This window comes from Vombatus ursinus, unplaced genomic scaffold, assembly GCF_900497805.2.
Source record: "Vombatus ursinus unplaced genomic scaffold, bare-nosed wombat genome assembly UNPS02014791.1, whole genome shotgun sequence".
Taxonomy (NCBI): Eukaryota; Metazoa; Chordata; class Mammalia; order Diprotodontia; family Vombatidae; genus Vombatus; species Vombatus ursinus.
The window spans coordinates 25,498,861-25,515,885 of NW_020954569.1; the positions used below are offsets into that span (position 1 = coordinate 25,498,861).

At 37.2% G+C, this 17,025-nt stretch overlaps 1 protein-coding gene across 1 annotated transcript in view; it reads right to left on the reverse strand.

Moving 5' to 3' along the window:
- The window catches only part of FBXL7 (F-box and leucine rich repeat protein 7), a 482,247-nt gene that overhangs the window by 233,360 nt on the left and 231,862 nt on the right, over positions 1–17,025 (reverse strand). The window lies entirely within an intron of this gene.

Sequence of the window (17,025 nt, forward strand, 5' to 3'; positions counted from 1 at the left end):
TGGCCTAGCCATTCCAGATCTTAAATTGTATTATAAAGCAGCAATCATCAAAACTGCTTGGTACTGGCTAAGAAATAGAGTGGTGGATCAGTGGAATAGGTTAAGTATGCAAGACACAGTAGTCAATGACTATAGTAATATATTATTTGATAAACCCAAAGACACCAGCTTCTGGGATAAGAACCCATTCTTTGAAAAAAACTGCTGGGAAAACTGGAAAAGAGTATGACAAAAACTAGGCATAGACCAAAATCTCACACAATATACCAAAATAAAGTCAAAATGGGTACATGATTTAGATATAAAGGCTGATACTATAAGCAAACTGAGAGAACAAGGAATAGTTTACCTGTTAGATCTATGGATAACAGAAGAATTCAGGACCAAACAAGAGATAGAGAACATTATGAAAAGCAAAATAGATAATTTTGATTACATTAAATTGAAAAGTTTTTGCACAAATAAAGCCAATGCAACTAAGATTAGAAGTAAGGTAGAAAACTGGGAAAGAATTTTTACAACCAGTGTCTCTGATAAGTGCCTCATTTCTAAAATATATAGAGAAATATATAGTCAAATCTATAAGAATACAAGTCATTCCCCAACTGAGAAATGGTCAAAGGATATGAACAGGCAGTTCTCAGATGAAGAAATTAAAGCCATCTATAGTCATATGAAAAAATGCTCTAAATCACTATTGATTAGAGAAATGCAAATCAAAACAACTCTGAGGGACCACATCACACCTATCAGAATGGCCAACATGACAAAACAGGAAAATGATAAATGTTGGAGAAGATATGGGAAAATTAGAATACTAATGCATTGTTGGTGGAGTTGTGAAATGATCCAACCATTTTGGAGAGCAATTTGGAACTATGCCCAAAGGGCTCTAAAAATGTGCATACCCTTTGACCCAACAATAGCACTTCTAGGGCCATATCCCAAAGAGATCACATAAATGGAGAAAAGGACATACGTGTACAAAAATATTCATAGCACCTCTTTTTGTGGTGGCAAAGAATTGGAAATTGAGAGGATGCCCATCAATTGGGGAATGGCTGAGCAAGCTGTGGTATGTGATGGAATACTATTGTGCTATAAGAAATGATGAACAGGCTGACTTCAGAAAAACCTGGAAAGACTTGCATGGTCTGATGCTGAGTGAAGTGAGCAGAACCAAGAGAACGTTGTACACAATAACAGTCACGTTGTGTGATGACTAATATCAATAAACTTAACCCTTCCTGGCAATACAAGCATCTAAGACATCTCCAAAGGCCTCATGATGGAAACTGCTATCCACATCCAAAGAAAGAACTATGGAAGATGAATTGTTATTATTTTTCTCTTTTGTTGAGTTTTGTTTCCTCTTTCTGATGGTTCCTCCTATTGGTTTTAATTTCTACTTACAACATCACTAATGTGAAAATATTTTTAATATGAATGTTTAATATGAATGTAAATGTATAGCCTATATCAGATTGTGTGCTGTCTTGGGGAGGGTGGTGGGGAGGAAGGGGGAGAAAAATTTTAAACTCAAAAGCACATGGAAGTGATTATTGATAAATCAAAATAAATTAATAAAAAAACTGCCTGTGGAACTGTTTCAGTAATTTGCCCGTTGTTATACCACTAGTATACTTTAGAGGCAGGACTTAAACCTAGATCTCCTGATTCTAAGACCAGATCTCTATCCACTACACTATACTGACATAAATAGTAGGTAGCCAATGGCATTTGTTAGATACATGAAGAATAAATAAGAATGAATACTTGAGGAAAATGATTGAGCTGATAAGATTGTATTAATTAATTCCATTAATTCCATTCTACTGAATAAAATAATAAAGCCATCTATTATTAGAATTTCTCTGGTATGAGGCACTTTAGTAAACTTCATGAAGTATTTTGGATTTTGTTTTTCATTGCAGATAAGGTCTTACAACTGGATTTTTAAAAAATCAGCTTTATAAATACAGGATAACATTTCACCTGAAAGAGTTTTAGTGGATTATAAAGTCAATATGAGCCAACAGTGAGAAATAGGTGCCAAGAGAGTTAATACAACATTAGTTTGCATTAAACAAGGCAGAGCATTCAGGACTAGGGAAGCGATAATCCCAGTGTACTCTTCCTTTCCCAGAATGTATTTGGCATTCTGTGTTCAGTTAGGAAGAGTATTCATAAACTGGTAGACAGTGACCAGTCAAAGGGTTTGACAATATGTCATCTTAAGGTTTCCTGAAGGTATCATTTAAATTCTGGCTCTACTACTACCTCTTTGTGTAAGCTTAGGAAAGTTGCTCAGCTTTCGGTCTCAGTTTACTCATCTATGAAATAGAGATAACAATAGTTGCCCTCCCTGGGTTGCTTTATAAGCTTTACCTATGATTTTGAAAATGTGTATAACTTATTTGGAGTGAGTAGGCAAGAGAATTTCCCTATTTGTGGGCTTGTATAATTTAAAAAGCAACACATCCTCAGAGGCTTCTCTCTCTAAGACAAGGTAAGTGCAGAAGCCAGATGCTCTAGCCTGTACTGTAAGTACAGCATTGAATTTTAATCAGCATGGGCATTTACTGCATTCTCCCAATGTGTTTCTGGTGTTGGCTTCTGATATTTTCAGCCTCTGAAATGATGCTAAAGTTCATGAGCAACAGGACTGTGTGGCTGGACGTTGTCAGCTGCTCCACTGGCAGTTAAATTAATCTTTGTAAGTTGGTTGAATTTTTTTTCTTTGCCTTAAAAGATTTTCCAAACCTCAAAGAGGGCAAAGAATAATGAAAAGCAGAGCAAGGTGACAGGTGGAGGAGTATATTTTAAGGATGAGCAGGAAATTAAATGATTTGTCATGTGTACAAGACAGTGTGCAAAGTCACTACATGAACAAATGGAGACTAGTGTTTTGGGGAAGCGGGAAGGAATCAATGTAGTAGGTAATTCAAAGTTTAAGAGGAGAAAGGAAAAAATAGTGAGTGTCTGAAGAGGTTGAATGCAACTTAGAAAGCATTAATCACAGTCCATTCTCCTTAGAACTCACTTGGGCAAGAGTATTTCCAGAGAGCATTCCAGGTGGTAATGTGAGGAAAGGATGGAAATCCACAGTGTGCAGCTAGTTTGTTATTTTGGCACGGTAAATAATAACACAAGTACTTTTTTACTTACAATCTGAAAACGCTTTTGTTTGGGAAAAATATAGAAAAAGAATGATAGTCATCTCCCTACTACTTACCAATCAATGCATCTGCTAGTATAACCCTGGTGACCACCTGTATCAATCATTGTTTTGTAGATGAAGAAACTGAAATTCAGAGAGACCAAGTGTCTTGTTCAAGGTCATACATTACACTGTAAGCTCCTTGAGGGCAAGGACTGTCTATTGCTTCTTTGTGTATGCCATTAGCACAGTGCCTGGAACATAGTAGGTATTTAATGAATATTTAGTGATTGATCCATAGTGGAAAAACCGGAATTAGAGCCTAGGACCTAGTATTAGTATTTAAGCCACAACAACAAATTTCCCCTTTCCTCATCTTTGACTTATCTCTATCCCATTGTCAACCCCTGTCTATTCTTTCTGAATGTCTCTGATAAAATGCCATTCTTATTCCTGTTGCCACTTCAAGAGTGGGTCTACTGTAGGACAGTGAGACTGGGTAGGCAAGTTTATTGTTGAGAGTCTTAAATACCAAGGGGAGGCATTTTTTCTTAGTAGGAAATGGAAAGGTACTGATGTCTTTTGAGCAGGGGAGTGATATGACCAGAGCTGTTGTTCAAGGGAATTTATCTCATAGCAGTTCATGGCATGGATCAGAGGTAAGAGAGGCTGAAGGTAGGGAAAACAGAAAGCTAGAGAAAAAGTCTAAACTCAGCTGATGGCAGTGTAGATGTTGTAGAATATGTTGGATATAAATTTATTATTTATCTACATAGTATCATAGCAGTACTGTTGAAGCTGTGGGAGGAGATGAGAGTTAAGGCAAGAGAAAAGACATTGAAGGGGTAGAAAAGAAAAGGTCTATGAACAGAGTTTAAGGAATGTTTACATTTAGGGTAAGGGAAAATGAAATCAGCAAAGAGACAAAGTCAGAGAGCTAAAAGGAAGACCAAGAGGAAGCAATGTCATGAAAGCAGAGGAGATGGCCACTAAATTCAAAAGCTGTTGCCAAGATGATGACTTTTGAGAAGTTCAAGAGAGGGTGTGGTGGTGATGGAGAGGGGGTGGAGTGGGGTGTGATGCAGTGAAAACCATGTCTCAAAAGGCTAAGAAGAGTGAAGAAAAGGTCAGAATAGCTGGCAGATGAAGAACTGCAATAAATTGTTAATTATTTCATTTAATTCATGTAGCTTTTTAATTTCCCCAACAAGATTCTATGTTGCTGGAGTATTGGAAATTTGTCTTCTGTATCTTCATATTCCCTCAGCACCTAGGAGAGTACCTTTCAAATTGTGGTTGCTCAGTAAATAGGTTTTGAATAACTGATTGACTGAAATTAGTCCAAGAACACACTCTCAGGAATGGAATATGGGTGGACAGCGCATTCTCAGAGACATACCAATTATCATGCAAAGACTAGTCCTTTAGCAGTGTGACTAAATAAGCAACAAAAGGTTTTTTCTATTGGACACCTCCCAATAGTCATCCCTTCCCAATATTCTTGCAGAATATAATTGCACTGGCGTTCACTTAACTTTATTTGAAGATTTCACTAATGATTTCACTAATGCTGGGCACTTTCCCACTTTCCAAGACTTTCTTTTAAAGTGCTTTCCTGGTGTGGAAAATCCATGTAACTTAAAAAAAAACCCAAAATAAAACATGCAAATAAAATAAGGTGGAAAAAAGTCCACATGCATTTAGGATTTGGTTTGCTCAAGATGGGAAAAATAAAAGATCCTTTCCTGTTGAGACAAATATCTTATAGCTTTTGTGATTGTCCTTTATTGAAAGCTAAAATTAATAAACAAAGAGAATTGCATTGCCTGAGAAATTAGACAATTTGGAATTTGACATTAGTAACTAAAAGCTCAGTACCTGAGGTCTGGACAACTTGTGTAACACACATCTTATTTAAATGCTAGCAATATGGTGACAAATTCTGGGGAGATCATACATTTTTCCAGTAGAGAAATGTTCATGTAAACTAAATGTAACTGTTCATACCTACTGAGATATTGGGAGACAAAGTGGACCTTGAAGCCTTCTATTTATAACATCTGGTTTTTATTCTGAATTCAACTTGTTTTGTTTTATAGGCTTGTGCCTCTGCCTCATTATCTAGAAAATGGAAACCAGGTGATAGGGCAGACGCTACCTAGTCTGTATCAAGGATGATACTTGAACAGCTGCATCAGGGAGGAGGAGATGAAAGGATGGGATGGGTAGCTCCTCTGACTGTCTATGCTGAATTAAGGTGAGACTCTCAAACAATAGCCACTAAGCTACTTTAGATCTGGGAAAGAAGAGGTAACTGCAGGGAGCACCATACTTCAAATCTGACACCAGGGAAGAGAAGACAAGGATAAAAAAAATCAAGATAGAAGACAAACAGAAAAGGAAGAGAAGGATAAAAGAGAATTTGAGAGGTTAAAGGAAATATAGGATGTCCCCTATCTAAGTGTAGCATTAAGGTATGAAAGCTTAAAACTGCACAATGACTGGGGAGACATACTCTACAGAGAGAAAATGCAGAAGAGAAGGAAGGAATAGGGGGGAACTTTTCTTTTTGGTGACCAAAGAAAAAGAAAACCCCCTAAGAACTTGCCCCTGACACTATAGGAATTTGTCCATCAGCCAGAAATAATTGGATTTGTTGTAATCAACCAAAATATTTGATAACTGGCATACATTATCTTTGAATACTTCTAGTATGGACAGAAATATGGAAGTAAAGAATTAGACTTATTAAGTGCAATCATTTGTTTAGATTCTCCTCATACACTGAAGAACTGGAATGAGAGGGAAAACCTTTAAGATTTGGGGCAAAACAGTAAGTTATAGTAAGAACAAGATGAACCTGATTCAAAAAATGTTTTATTATTATTACATTTTAGCACTGATGCTTCTCTATGAAGAGACGTTAGGTACAGACAAGTGTGGAGCTCCAGAAGACAATAGCCTTAAAAAGAGACTTCAGGTTGAAGATAGGGAAGGAAGCATCTGACAGACTCCAGAAAGAGTAGAAAAAGGACTTTTAGACTTCAAGCAACTATACCTATTATCAGTATAGGATTCCGCCTACTTTTTGTGCCTTAGTTTGATGACAATCTATTTACAAATGGTGATTCCTATGGTGCCATAACTGAGACATTAACTGAAGAAAATGGATAACAATGGAAATTACATTTTCCCCTGCCAATTGAACAAGTAATCAATATGAATTTATTAAGTGCTTACTGTGTTGTTTCAGGTACACTACTAGTCATTAGAGTATCAAAGGCAAAAAATAAACAGTCTCTGCTCTCAAGAGACTTAAATTGAAGGAGGCAACATTTATATAAATAAGCATAAAATAATATGAATAAAATAATACACAGTATTTTGGGGAGGGAGGGATCTGGAAAGACTGTTTGGACAGTGGTACTTGAAGGAGCAACTAGGTGGTGTGGTGGATAGAACACTGGTCATGGAGTCAGGAAGACTTGAGTTTAAATCCAGCCTCAGATACTTGACATTTATTAGCTATGTGACCCTGGGCAAGTCTCTTAACTCTGATTGCCTCTCCAAAAAAAACCCCACAAATGCACACACACACACACACCCCATAAAGAAAGTAGCACTTGAGCTCACTCTTGAAGGAAACAAGGGGTTTCAAGGATATAGGGGGTGGGATTAGACTTTGGATTCAATTTAGTGTGCAAACTTTGTTACACAAAGTTACTTTGTTACTTTGTTGCTTCCAGTTTTGCTATGGGTTTATCTAATCCAATTGGTTGGTTGGCTGTTGTCCTTCATTCTCGAAGAGAACCAAAATGACATCACTATGCTAGAGGCAAGTTTCACTGTGGCTGACTGTGGCTGATCAGACCAATACGAGCTTAGAATATTATTCCATAGGTCAGGCACAAATACTCCATGTGAACATTTGAGGTGAATCTAATCCAATTGAACTGATTATTAAGCTATTATCCTTAAGCAGATTAAAAAAACTGATAGCTTTAAAAGGGAGGAAGGACCACAGTCCAATTAAGTGGGTGCAGAGCTGGAGAAATATATATATACATATACACACATGTGTATACATGTATGTGCATGTTTATGTATACATGCACACACATACACACATACATACATGCACATACATACACGTCCAGATGATTTCAGAGTCTGGGAGACATAACATAGGGGCCAAACCTGCTAGATGATTGACAGCCAGCATAAACTTCGATTTCGGTTTCAGAGGACCAGGCAGCTAGTTCTATATTCCCACAGTACCACCTAGTGACTACACTAATAATGCTAAATTGCAATATCACACTTCATTCTTAAGTGTCAACATCTGGTATATAATATATGCCAGTCTAAAAATCCCTTCCTTTTGGAGCTTTGGGTTCAGTAAAATGAATTAGTTTTCTACTTCATTAGTTCTATGGAATTATGGGACCTTATACCTGGAACAGATTTTAGAGTTTATTCAGTCAAGCCCATTTACTTTACAGATGAGAAAACAGACCCAAAGAGATTAAATAACGTGGTAAAGTCAAAGAGTTAATTGGTAGAAGAGAAATTACAAGGTGGACTAGGTCGCATGTCTAGCAGTCTCTGCATTATGCCCTGCAACCCTTGTAAGTCAGAAGCTGTTGGTTCTACATACTAAGCTGACAAGAAAGTCAGGAATACTTCTTTGTTATTTGTTATATACACTGAAATGCTCAGATAAGTAGTCCTCTATGATGCATACTATTATTCTCATTGATCACCAAGAGAGAAAGATAACACAGCACAATTAGAGAAATGGGAAGTCCTCAGTGATTTAAGTCACTGACATTTCTACCCACGTCAGAAATGCACGTAGCCACCATATTTTTTCTAGCAGATAAAAGGGATATAATCATTGCAGATGTACTGAGATGGGGCCCCTCATTTCTACAGATACATAGGGAATGAACACAGTACAAGGACATAGGGGGAGAAAAGACTTGAGAGGTTTTGTTGTAGTCAGGCAACATGGATGCAGTGTTTTAGGATTACTGGGAATTTCTCTTTCTGCATGAATTAGTATATCCTGAAGTTCATATCTTGTTCCAAGGCTATCAGGAGGTAGTATTGTGTGTGTCCTCACAAAGATCTCTTGTGCCAACAATCAATCTTGTTATAAAGGTGTCTCAAGATCTAGTATATACCACACTGCTGGGGAAAAGGGTCTCTGATGAACTTGTGCCTCAGGGTCAGGAAAAAATCGCATACCTGATAATACTTTCTGAGAACATCTCTTCCATACAAGGCACACATACTAAGGTTTAGGAGACTGAAAAGTTTTAAGCTATTATTAAACAATAATAAATATCACTGAATATAATAATATAGCAATGGCTGAATTTTGCTGAATTATTTGCAATTATTAGAAATATTTACTTGCTAACATCTTTTAAAAAGACACTCTTTTCTCCTCTGATACTGCCACCATCTTAGTACACATCCTCATCACCTCATGCCTGGACTATTGCAATTGCATGTTGACTGATCTGCCTACTACAAGTCTCTCCCCATTCCAGTCCATTCTCCACTGAACAATCAAAGTAATCTTCCTCAAGTACAGGTCAGGTCATGTCGACCCCATAATTCAATAAACTCCAGTGGCATGCTATAATCTATAGGATCAAATATAAAATCCTCTGTTTGGCATTCAAAGCCTTAATAATCTGCCCCCTTTACCTTTTCAATCTTCTTGCATCTTATAACCTCCAACAGATACCATTTGATCCAGTGACACTGGAATTTCTTGCTGTTCCTCCAATAAGATACTCCATCTTTCAACTTCTTCTTTGGCTTCCTTAAAATCTCAGCTAAAATCTCACCATTGACAGGAAGTCTTTCCTGATCTCTCTTAATTCTGTGCCTGCCCTCTTTGGATTATTTCCTACTTATTCCATATATAGCTTTTTAAAAATAGTTATTTGCACATTGTCTTCCCCATTAGAATAAGCACTCCTTGAGAATAGGGACTGTCTTTTGCCTTTCTTTTTACCCTTGGTACTTCCAGTGTGGGGCATATAGTAGGAGCTTAATAAATGACTGAGTGACTACTAAAAGTACTAAAATACTAACTTTTATATATTCAATTTAATTTAACAAAGCATGTTAAGTTGCAAAGTACTGATGCTGGTTGACACAAAGATGAAATATGGCCCTGTGGCTGCCAGTAAGAAGCTTAAAGGCTAGTAGGAGAGGACAGACATGCATGCAGATAAATATGATACAACAGAAAGTGGAGTCAATGCAAAGGGGAGGGCCAGTCAAAATGCTATAAGTATTTCTTGAAGGACATATTTTTTTTCACTTCAGAGGATTAGGAAAGACTTAATGGAGAAGGTGACACCAAGTTAGGCCATGAAATAAGGGAAGGCTATCAAGAAACAGAAAGAGATGGCAGTAAATCATTCTAGGAATCAGAACTTGAGTAAGTGCACAGAAAAATGAATTGGTTTGCAAATCAGAGAGGTGAATCATGAGATAACATGCTTCCTTGATGTATCCAAACATTAGCAATGAGGTCTGTTTTAGAGAATAAGGAATTTAAGAGAATCATAACTCATAAAAACCTGAAAAACTCTGAGTAAATTGATACAGCAGGTTTTAATATATCAATAGGAAGGAAGGCATTTATGAGATATCTATCTATGGTTTATAGAACAGTATGTTAGATAATAATAAGAGGAGGAAGGACATTGAAAAAAAGGAGTTGTTGACCTGTCCCTTCAGCGGTTACAATCTAGTAGGGATAAGGAGATACTAATTCAATGAATCATTTGCAAAGCTTGGTTGGATGGTAAGGAGAGTCTCAAAGGCAAGACATTGAGGAATCCAGGTCTGGGCCAAGTTGAAAAGAGTTAGCAGAAGGAGGTAAGGAAGAACAAAAATAGAATGGGAAAGAGGAGAAAGGGTGAAACTAGGCTGAAGATGGAAAACTATGGTAGTTTTAACAGAGGTGAAATGAATGGAGGTGCATAAAAAGTTTTCCATTCTTCCTAACCATTCCATGGAGGCCTTTTTGAAACAGAAAATCTTCACTATTAATTTCCCTGGCTGGTTTTCCATTATTGTGCTAAGTGGGTGATCTCACAGCTTGTCTTTTAGGATATGTTCTTGGCAAAAAGCCATGATTTATTTTTTTAAGTGGTTTCTCCATTCTCTGAAATCCAGTGGTAATTACTATGCATGCACCACATTTGGTAATTAATCATGCTCTGCCTTGTGACAGCTAGTATCCTAGAATTTTACAGCTGTAAAAGATCATATTGACTAACCCTCTCATTTTATAGATGAGAAAACTGAGATGGAGAGGGGTGAAGTAGCTTCCCCAAAGTCATTTAGGTGGTAAAGAACAGAATCAGAATGCAAACCCATGTCCCATGACTGAAAAGTTCCATGATACCAGGTTTCCTTATGCTGCCTTGAACTTTTATTGAAATTTTTAAATTTTTCCTTCATTCACTAAGTACTAAACTTCAATTATACTCAAAATAGTGTGATCAAAGCTGATTTTATATAACACACATATTTAGTAGGAGAGGAAAGACATGTATACAAACAAATATAAGGGAAATTGTGGTCAATGTGAAAACATATATCCATATATATGTATATGAAGGTCTTCATATGCATATATGTGCATATGGATATCTCTTTACACTTTGACCAAATTATACTATTCTTGAGGGTTGGGATCATGACTCTACAATGCTGTATTCCTCATAGATCTTTGCTCATAGTAGGTTCTTCATGCACATTTGTTGATTGGATTTTATGAATAAAAACTTGAAGTTGGGAAGAAGGTTTTTAAGTGAAGTTATTTTACCTCTCCTTCAGAGCAAACTAACTAGTCAGAATTAGATATACCCCTAATTTTAATAGTAATAATAATAATAATAAACAACTCACTTTTCTATAGTGTTTAAAGGTTTTCAAAGGACTTCTGTCACAATAGTCAAGTGAGCTTAATGATGAAGGTATTTCCATTTTAACTAATGAGACATAGAGAGAAGGGGAAGTGCAGAAGAAGAAAATACACAAGGGCGATATTGGGATTAGGTCTTTCCTTCAGTGACCAAAGCAGGCAAAAGAAAAAGAAATCATTGAGTTAAGTAATTTACTTAATATATCATAGTGAACAGCAGAACTGGTACCAAAGCTTACCCTATCCTCATCTGCCACCCAACAAGCCTCTAGTAGAATATAAACTTGTCTTCACAATCCTAGCAGCTAGCACAGTGCTTGGTATATACAGGTACAAAATGAATATTGGCTGATAGATGCATGCTAGGTGGTGCAGTAGATAGAGCATTGGGTCCAGTAGTCTTCCTGAGCTCAAATCCAGCCTCAGACACTTATTAGTTGTGTGACTCTGGGTAAATCACTTAACCCTGTTTGGGTCAGTTTGCTTATCTTGTAAAATGAGCTAGAGAAGGAAATGGCAAATTACTCCAGTATCTTTGCCAAGAAGGATTGGGATTACAGAGAGTCAGACACAACTGAAATGATTGAACAACAGCAACTTTTATCTCATGCTATTCCTCTAACACACCATGCTACAACCAAATCAGACTGTTTGTTCTCTTGTGTACTTTCTTCATGAAATTGCCTCTGACCAGAATTTCCTCTGCCTGCCATTTCTATCTCTTGAAATCCTCCCTTTCCTTAATGGCTAAATTCAGATACTGTCTTTTCCATGAAACTTTATTGCATCCACCTGTGACAGTTTTTTTTCAACCTCAACTCTTGTGTCTCTCTGATGCCCTAATTTCACTTCATTATGCACAATAATCATTGTATACTTACTGCACTGTGTGTTTTTGAATGTGGGAGTCACCTCAGCACTGTACCTACAGGACTGACCTTGGACTCAGGGATACTTGTCCTGCCTCTGACACAAAACTAGTGGTGTGTGACCTTGGACCCATTCTTAGTCCCCAGGCAGTTCACTGTGATGGTGAGTAGTTACAGATGAGTTGCTGATCTGCAACAGTGTGGAAGACTTGAGTTCAAATTCAGCCTCAGATGCTTATTAGTTGTGTGACACTGAGCAAGTCATGTAACTCTGTTTGCCGTAGTTTCCTCTTCTATAAAATGAGCTGGAGAAACAAATGGCAAATCACTCCAGTATCTTTGCCAAGAAAAGCCCAAATGAGGTCACAAAATGTCACACGGAACTGAAAATGACTGAACAATAACAATAGCGAAAAGAATTTCCATATTGGGAATTACTTACAATGATAAAATTATAGATCATAGATAAGGTCATAGACCAAACTTTGGTAAGTATATCGTATCTTCCATGTCAGACTACAGTTGCAGAGGGGACAGAGATGTTTTTAATTAATTTTATATTCTCATCAGTTCCTAGGACATGAACTAGATAGGGCAAAGTCAAAGAATAGGACAGTCCTGGGATATTTAATGTCAAGACACATTTAGTGACTTAAAACAACTAAAGGATTTTTCTGCCTAGTCCATCTCAGTAAAATCAACAAACTTGAATGGCAGCACCTAGATATATAAGCTTATTGGTTATGATGATTACTGAGTTTTCTGAGAATGAGTAGCTGTGGGTAAGAAACTAGGTGAGACAGAAGAGGACAACTCAGCACTAGCCTTGCCCTTTAAATGCTGTAGTAACTTAGACCATATTTCAGACATGTGATATCACTTGAGAAATATTTTAAGTAGTTTAATATGCTACACTGTCAAACGACAAGCAGCATTCTGGATATTCAAAAGAAAAACCCTTAGTTCTGCTCACTGTATGATTTAACCCCAACAAAAAAGCAGTGCTGATAGGATTAATGCTAAAGGACTTGATTGGGTGCTTGCCTTCGGTGGTGGAAAAATTGCACAAGATTTTATTTCGAACTTAATTTTTTATTAAAAGTTAAATTTTAACGTATAGCTTTTTGTCTTGTTGTGTAATTGTGTCTTAAAATTCCTGTGAAGAATAGTCACAAAATAAGGGTGGGAAGAATGTTGTTTTACTACTTATTCTCAGTGTTTGAACTTGACAAGCCTGTGGTTGGTAAATGGTTTCAATAAGATAGAACATCATCATCATCTGATACCGAACACATCATCTTGTCCCACAAAGCCAGATCTGTCTCTTAAAGTTCCTATTTCTGTTAATGATACCACCATTCTCTGGGTGTTATGTTGTAAGAATATTGGCAAAATTGGCCTAGCTGTGTGCCCGAAGCTAGGGGGGTACAACGCTGCTTGCTGCTGCCATTTATACTCTGGTCTCTATGTCAGAAATGTTAGCATTTATCTTTATTTTTTTAAACTTTTTTATTAATTTATTTTGATTTATCAACAATCACTTCCATGTGCTTTTGAATTTAAAAATTTTCTCCCCCTTCCTCCCCACCATCCTCCCCAAGATGGCACACAATACATATATATTCCTATTAAGCATATTTTCGCATTAGTGATGTTCTAAGTAAAAATTAGGACCAATAGGAGGACCCACCAGAGAGAGGAAACAAAACTCAGCAGAAGAGAAAAAAAATAGCAATTCAATTCCATAGTTCTTTCTTTGGATGTGAATAGCATTTTCCATCATGAGGCCTTTGGAGATGTCTTAGATCCTTGTATGGCCAGGAAGGATTAAGTTTATCATATTTGTCATCACACACTGTGGCTGTTATCATGTACAACGTTCTCTTGGTTCTGCTCACTTCACTCAGCATCAGACCATACAAGTCCTTCCAGGTTTTTCTGAAGTCAGTCTGTTCATCATTTCTTATAGCACAATAGTATTCCATCACATACCACAGCTTGCTCAGCCATTCCCCAATTGATGGGCATTCTCTCAATTTCCAATTCTTTGCCACCACAAAAAGAGCTGCTATGAATATTTTTGTACATGTGGGTCCTTTTCCCATTTGTATGATCTCCTTGGGATATAGCCCTAGAAGTGCTATTGTTGGGTCAAAGGGTATGCACATTTTTAGAGCCCTTTGGGTATAGTTCCAAATTGCTCTCCAAAATGGTTGGATCATTTCACAACTCCACCAACAATGCATTAGTATTCCAATTTCCCCACATCTTCTCCAACATTTATCATTTTCCTGTTTTGTCATGTTGGCCATTCTGATAGGTGTGATGTGGTCCCTCAGAGTTGTTTTGATTTGCATTTCTCTAATCAATAGTGATTTAGAGCATTTTTTCATATGACTATAGATGGCTTTAATTTCTTCATCTGAGAACTGCCTGTTCATATCCTTTGACCATTTCTCAGTTGGGGAATGACTTGTATTCTTATAGATTTGACTTAATTCTCTATATATTTTAGAAATGAGGCACTTATCAGAGAGATTGGTAGTAAAAATTCTTTCCCAATTTTCTACCTTCCTTCTAATCTTAGTTGAATTGGCTTTGTTTGTGCAAAAACTTTTCAATTTAATGTAATCAAAGTTATCCATTTTGCTTTTTGTAATGTTCTCTATCTCCTGTTTGGTCATGAATTCTTCTGTTCTCCATAGATCTGACAGGTAAACTATTCCTTGCTCTCCCAGTTTACTTATAGTATCAGCCTTTATATCTAAATCATGAACCCATTTTGACTTTATTTTGGTATATGGTGTGAGATTTTGGTCTATTCCTAGTTTTTGCCATACTCTTTTCCAGTTTTCCCAGTAGTTTTTTTCAAAGAGTGGGTTCTTATCCCAGAAGCTGGTGTCTTTGGGTTTACCAAATAAAAGATTACTATAATCATTGACTACTGTGTCTTTCAGCATTTATCTTTAGCTGGAAGAACAAAAAAAAAAGCCCAAACAACAACAACAACAATATAACCTACCATCTAGAATCTGAGTAAGTAGAGGGGGATTTTGCATGTGAGGTGATGAGAAAAAGAAAGAGTAAGTAGAATATATGGAGTAAGAGTGGATTGAGAAAGAAGCAAGGAGAGGAAGTTGAGACAGCTAGGTGAATCAAAGGAGGACACTTAAAGGGTATTTATATTTCCAATGATATTTTTTACAGTAATTTATTGAATCCTAATGGACACAAAGGGATTCAGTGTAAATGAGTGTTTGTGGCAAGGGGTAGTGAGGTCTTCTTTGTCTTACTGTCCCCTTGGGCAGGGATATCCATTGAAAGCAACTGTGATGAGAAAATTCAGTCACATCCTTTATTTCATGGATATCTGAATGTCAAGTTTCCAAGCTCTTTCACTAGGTAGTATGGTGGAAAGGATAGAAGATAGCATATGGAGTAAGATTTTCTGGGTTAGAATTCTGATTCTGATATTCAGCTATGCAAACTTACACTGTCACATGCTCCCAGGACTTAGTTTCCTCATCTTTCAAACAAGCAGGTTACACTAGATGATTCTACAGTTTCTGTAAGGGGTACAAGGGCATGACAGACTACAAACTAACATGCATGCTTGAAATCACTGAATCCCTTTTTATTTTCTCTCTCTGTCCTGGGAGAGGCAACATGGCAAAGAGAGATAGAGAGCTGAACTTGGAGAAAAAACAGATGTGTTCAAGTCTTACCTTTGACACATACTGGCTGTAGTCACCTAACCTCTCCAGGTCCTAGGCTACTTTTAAAGACTAATTTGCAGAAAAGTTGTTAGCCTGCATTGTTAGAGGGAGTTTTATTAGCTGAGAGTTCCCTATAGCAATGAATCCACAGTTCCAGTCCAGTTCCTTTTACAATGTCTCTAGTATCTCTCCCCTTAATTCCATTCTAGCTGTCACTGTTCTGGTTTAGGCCCTCAAAAAAATCTCCTGCATAATTACAATAATCTCTTAACTGGTTTGCCTGCCCTAGTCTTGTAAGTCTGCTACCAGATTTTTCTTTCTGAATCACAGTTCTAATAATGACACTTGCTTACTCAAACATATTCAATGATTCTTCATTACTCACTAAATTAAATCCAAATTACTTAGACTAGCATTTAAAGTCCCCCCTTCACACCTAGATTACAAACTGGGGACAATTTATTTAGAGTCTCAGGCCTTCCACATATACCCTGCTTTCTGGGGTACTTTTCCTTGAACATCTCCATGTTTTCTAGTTTCCTTGCTTTTCTTTAAGGGTTTTTCCAAACCAGAAATGTCATTCACTCCCATGCCCTGTGCAGCTCTAAATATTACCCATTTCCTAAGGCCCAGATTATGCCACCAAATTCATGAAGACTTTCATGATTCTTGCCCCTCTCCAAACAAATTTTATCTCTTTTTCCCCCAAGCCTTATTAACCCCCTTTATATTGATCAGTTTTTATTTTAGTTATTTGTATGTGTATAATATCCCCTTTAAGGTGTTATAAGCTATTTGACAGTGAAAACCACGCCTCATTTCTCTCTTTATTCTAAGCAGTGACTGATACAGTAGCAATAGAGTAGGTCACCAATAAACACAGGTTGACCTGAATTTAATGAATCACTATTACTCTTTCCTCCTCTTTCTCCTGCTCCATCCGCTTTGTCCTCCTCTTCCCACATACTCCTCTCCACTTCCATCTGTCTATTCTACCTTCTTTCCATCAAGAAAAACAGAAGGATGAGGTACATAGTTCCTTTCAGGGAAGGACAAAGGAGCAAGAGTATTTTTATGCTAGCTTTCTTGCCTTGGGATGCAGAGAGGGCCCAGTGGTTGGGAATTTCTTACTACTCTCTGCTCCTTGGAACCGAAGATAAAGCAAGGTGGACTGAGAATGTCAGTACAATTTGCATTGTGGATCTCCACAGTCTCAAACCTTCCATGTGATTGGTCCTAGCTCCTGACCCACAGAGTTGAGACCCTCTTCCATCTTCATCCTGAGTTTGTTGAACAGAAATAAGCTAGGGAAGGAGGGTA